Source organism: Notothenia rossii (assembly GCF_949606895.1).
Source record: "Notothenia rossii genome assembly, chromosome: 9".
NCBI classification, from domain to species: Eukaryota; Metazoa; Chordata; class Actinopteri; order Perciformes; family Nototheniidae; genus Notothenia; species Notothenia rossii.
In genome coordinates, this window is record NC_136907.1 from 20,863,686 (window position 1) to 20,869,685 (window position 6,000).

A 6,000-nucleotide genomic window follows, 5' to 3' on the forward strand; every position below is an offset into this window, starting at 1 on the left:
TACTGCGTCATCAATCTGTTCCCTCTGTCAAGAACAAGCAACAAGAGGAATCAAAACAAGAGAAAGAAAATGTATCACTGCACCCGCCTGAGGAATGTCTTGATTATGGGAGACAAATGGAGGAGTCTCCACCACCCTGCACCCCCCCCCCCATCACCTTTGAGGATACTCTTCCTTCACCCCACAGCTCTCTCTACTCTCCGTTCACCCTTTCACCCTAGCCCACCCTCCTGGAGATCGCTGAACACACATGAAGGAGATACAGAGAGTTGGCACCAATTCCTTCCTGGAGTTCAATGACCAAATGAAGGCGATACACAGGGTTGGCAGCATGTCCTTTACCCCCGCCCCTCAACGACGGCCATCAAAATCACAGAAGCAGAGACGCGCACCATCTCCCTCGTCTTCATCACTGTACCTAAGTCAACCACCTCCCCCCCTGGCAGCATGTCATTTACCCCCGCCCTTCAACGACGCCCACCAAAATCACCGAAGCAGAGACGCACACCATCTCCCCCGTGTTCATCACCGTGCCTACGTCAACCCCCCCCCCCCCCTTCAAGAAAGCATCTGCGGTCTCCGAAGCCTGATAAGGATGTGTGTGTACAAAACGCAACAAACTCTAACTGATATGTGCTGGGTCCAGGCTCAAGGGCGTATGGCACTCTCAACTCTTTCCAGGACAAGCCGGGGCCCTGCCTGCCTGTAGCTTTGCCTATATCTGTGTTGATAGCTAATAGATTAAGGGCGGTGAATCAGCTTAGAAAGAGGAAGTGCTCAAACGTTTGTGTGAGTTTATCAAATTTAGCAGTGATTCCATGTCAGCCACAGCTTGTGGCAAAAAATCTTACTGATAGTGTATTTAACAAACTTAAACTAGCTTTATTAAATGTCAGGTATTTGCCAGGAAAAACATTTTTAATCAATGATTTTATCACTGAGCACAATCTCGATTTTGTGTTTTTAACGGAAACTTGGATCGAACAAAATAACAGTGCAGCTGTTCTTATCGAATCAACCCCTCCCAACTTTAGTTTTATGAGTCAGGAAAGAATTAAAAAGAAGGGAGGTGGAGTTGCTATTTTGTTCAATAATTCCCTTCAATGCAGGAAGACATCTTATGGGAACTTTGCTTCTTTTGAATATGTGGCCCTTCAGCTGAAATGCTCCTCTCGAGCTCTGTTCCTAAATATCTATAGACCACCCAAATACTGTGCAAGCTATTTTGATGATTTTACCGAGTTGCTGTCTTTAGTGTTTATTGACTTTGACTGTCTAGTCATTGTTGGTGATTTTAACATCCATGTTGACAACCCCCAGGACAGAGGGGCTAAAGAACTGTTTTGTGTTCTTGATAGCTATGGACTGACTCAGCATGTAACGGAGCCCACGCGACTTAATTATCTCAAAGGGTCTAAATATCTCAACGGTTGTGGTGACTGATGTTGCACTCTCTGATCATTCCTGTGTTTTCTTTGAGAGCTCTATTTCTGTTCACAAAAATGTTCAAAAAGAGGCAACCACAAAGCGATATTTAACTGAAAATACTAGGGAAATGTTTACTCAGAATTTTTCTTCCACACTTGCCGCTGCTAACATCATCATAATGCCATTACTCCAACTAAGGTAAAGGAAGTGGCTGGCAAGAAAATATCTCCATGGAGAAAGGCCATGACCGTGAAAACAGAAAAAAGAGAGTGTCGAAAAGCTGAACGCAGGTGGTGAAAAACAAATCTCCAGGTTCACTTTGAAATCTATAAAGAGAGACTTGGCCTTTATAATTTGGAATTGAAAATTACCCGACAGTCTTTCTTCTCTGACATCATTACCAAAAACAAAAACAACGCACGTGCCTTGTGTGCTACCGTCGACAGACTAACAAACCCCCCAGTGTCAGTAGTCTCTGAATTTCTATCCACCTGGGCCTGCAATGACTTTGCCTCCTTCTTCACTGACAAAATTCAGAAAATCAGACAAGCAGTCAGTTCCTCTGTATCAGGTACAGCAAATGTGTTGTCCCTATGTCCACCTAATATCCATTCAAACACCATGACACAATTCCATCAGATTAATGATAAAAACCTAGAGGACATTATTCAACTTCTGAAATCCTCCTCCTGCTGCCTTGATATTATTCCAACAGGATTTTTCAAAGATGTTTTTCATTGCATGGCCTCAGATCTACTTCACATAGTAAGTCTCTTTACTCATGTGTTTTTCCACAGGCCCTGAAAACTGCTCTTAAAATATAATAATCTAGATGCTTCAGTAATGAACAACTACAGACCCATATCAAACCTCCCATTTCTAGGTAAAATCATTGAAAAAGTAGTTTTTCAACAGTTGAGTAATTACTTGCATTTAAATAACTGTTTCGATTTGTGTTCCAAATTTTTAACCAAACCACAGCAATAAGACTGCTCTTGTAAAGGTCTTCAATGACATCCACTTAAACACAGACAGTGGCAGAACTTCAGTGTTAGTATTATTAGATCTCAGTGCTGCATTTGACACTGTTGACCACAACATAGTATTACTAGACCGTCTAGAAAACTGGGTGGGACTTTAGGCAACAGTTCTAAATTGGATTAAAGGACAGAAAGAACTTTGTTTCTATAGGTAAATACACATCTGAGTTGACAAATATGACATGTGGGGTTCCTCAAGGCTCTGTCTTGGGGCCTCTTCTCTTTAACATCTACATGCTAACACTGGCTCAGATAATGAAAAACAACAAAATAAGTTACCATAGCTATGCGGATGACACACAAATGTACGTAACCATTTCACCAGGAGACTATGCTCCAATTCAAACACTGAGTAAGTGCATTGAACAAATCAATGACTGGACGTGTCAGAACTTTCTACAATTAAACAAAGATAAAACTGAGGTAATGGTTTTTGGAGCCAAGGCGGAACGTATAAAAGTGAGTGCTGAGCTTCAGTCTGCAATGTTCAAAACAACAGATAAAGCCAGAAATCTAGGTGTCGTCATGGACTCTGACCTGAGTTTCAACAGTCACATTAAAACAATTACTAAATCAGCCTACTATCACCTAAGGAACATATCTAGGATTAAAAGACTAATGTCACTGCAGGATTTGGAAAAACTTGTCCATGCTTTTATCTTCAATAAGCGCTCAAACATTTGTGTGAGTTTATCAAATTTAGCAGTGATTCCACTTAATTATCTCAAAGGGTCTGAATATCTCAAAGGTTGTGGTGACTGACATTGCACTCTCTGACCATTCCTGTGTTTTCTTTGAGAGCTATATTTCTGTTCACAAAAATGTTCAAAAAGAGGTAACCACAAAGCGATATTTAACTGAAAATACTAGGGAAATATTTACTCAGAATTTTTCTTCTGCACTCGCCCCTGCTAACATCTCAGTAAATGAGCTAGTAGATCATTTTAATTCAAAATTTCAAAATGTTATAGATGCCATCGCTCCAACTAAGGTAAAGGAAGTGTCTGGCAAGAAAATATCCCCATGGAGAAAGGCCATAACCGTGAAAATAGAGAAAAGAGAATGTCGAAAAGCTGAACGCAGGTGGCAAAAAACAAATCTCCAGGTTCACTTTGAAATCTATAAAGAGAGACTTGGCCTTTATAATTTGGAATTAAAAAACGCACGACAGTCTTTCTTCTCTGACATCATTACCAAAAACAAAAACAACGCACGTGCCTTGTTTGCTACCGTCAACAGACTAACTAACCCCCCAGTGTCAGTAGCCTCTGAATTTCTATCCACCAGGGCGTGCAATGACTTTGCCTCCTTCTTCACTGACAAAATTCAGAAAATCAGACAAGCATTCAGTGCCTCTGTATCAGGTACAGCAAATGTGTTGTCTCTGTGTCCACCTAATATCAATTCAGACATCATGACACAATTACATCAGATTAATGATAAAAACCTAGAGTACATTAATCAACTTCTGAAATCCTCCTCCTGCTGCCTTGATATTATTCCAACAGGATTTTTTCAAAGATGTTTTTCCTTGCATGGCCTCAGATCTACTTCATATAGTAAACAAATCTCTTCACTCAGGTATTTTTCCACAGGCTCTGAAAACTGCAGTCATTAAACCGCTCTTAAAAAAGAATAATCTAGATGCTTCAGTAATGAACAATTACAGGCCCATATTAAACCTGCCATTTCTAGGTAAAATCATTGAAAAAGTTGTTTTTCAACAGTTGAGTAACTTCTTTCATTTAAATAACTGTTTCGATTTGTTCCAGTCAGGCTTTCGACCAAACCACAGCACTGAGACTGCTCTTGTAAAGGTCTTCAATGAGTATTATTAGATCTCAGTGCTGCGTTTGACACTGTTGACCACAACATATTACTAGACCGACTAGAAAACTGGGTGGGACTTTCGGAAACAGTTCTACATTGGTTTGAATCCTACTTAAAGGACAGAAAGAACTTTGTTTCTCTAGGTAACTACACATCTGAGTTCACAAATATGACATGTGGGGTACCTCAAGGCTCCATCTTGGGGCCTCTTCTCTTTAATGTCTACATACTACCACTGGCTCAGATAATGAAGAACAACAAAATAAGTTACCATAGCTATGCAGATGACACACATATGTATGTAACAATTTCACCAGGAGACTATTCTCCAGTTAAAACATTGAGTAAGTGCATTGAACAAATCAATGACTGGATGTGTCAGAACTTTCTCCAATTAAACAAAGATAAAACTGAGGTAATGGTTTTTGGAGCCAAGGCAGAACGTATAAAAGTTAGCGCTGAGCTTCAGTCTGCAATGTTCAAAACAACAGATAAAGCCAGAAATCTAGGTGTAGTCATGGACTCTGACCTGAGTTTCAACAGTCACATTAAAACAGTTACTAAATCAGCTTACTATCACCTAAAGAACATATCTAGGATTAAAAGACTAATGTCACAGCAGGATTTGGAAAAACTTGTCCATGCTTTTATCTTCAGTAGACTGGACTACTGCAATGGTGTCTTCAAAGGTCTCACTAACAAATCTATTAGAAAGCTTCAGCTGATTCAGAACGCTGCTGCTCGAGTCCTCACTAACACTAAGAAAGTGGATCACATCACTCCTGTTCTGAAGTCTTTACACTGGCTTCCTGTGTGTCAAAGAATAGATTTCAAAATACTGCTGCTGGTTTATAAAGCACTGAATGGTTTAGGCCCAAAATACATTTCTGACCTCCTGCTAAATTATGAACCATCCAGATCTCTCAGGTCTTCAGGGACGGGTCAGCTTTCTGTCCCCAGAGTCAGAACTAAACATGGAAAAGCAGCGTTCAGTTATTATGCTCCAAATATCTGGAACAAACTCCAAGAAACCTGCAGGTCCGCTGCAACTCTTACTACTTTTAAATCCAGGCTGAAGACTTTTCTTTTTGTCGCTGCTTTTAATTGAACTATTCATATCTTAGACTGTAGTGTAACTTTTATCCATGTATTTTTTCTTTTAATGTTTATTTTATTAACTTTTCTTTTGAATGACTGATTTTAAATGCCATTTTCTTAACGTCTTTCATTTTTTGTAAAGCACTTTGAATTGCCTTGTGTTGAAAAGTGCTATATAAATAAACTTGCCTTGCCTTGTAGACTCGACTAGTAGAGGACCTGGGTTAGATATGTATGCACTTAATTTAGGAGAGAATATCTCAACTGTTCTAGACTAATATGACCCCACTTAACAACTTGGGATGTGTGCCAAAATCTCTATCCGGGACGAAAAGCCCCAAAATTACCACGCCCTTTTTTTAAAGACCACGCCCCTTTTCATCGGAAGTGCTACTTCCGATATAGCTGTATCTTCTAAACCGTTTGAGCTACATATTTTCTGAGGTGCTCAAAATGTTCAGAATGGCAATATCTAGGGGGAGGGGGTATTCACGAGAACATTCGGTCCACTTATTACCATACAACTACCCAAGTACTGGAAATTGAGTTATCCTCTCATGAATTATGTGCATCTTAACTTAGGTCTTCTACTAATTAATATAAC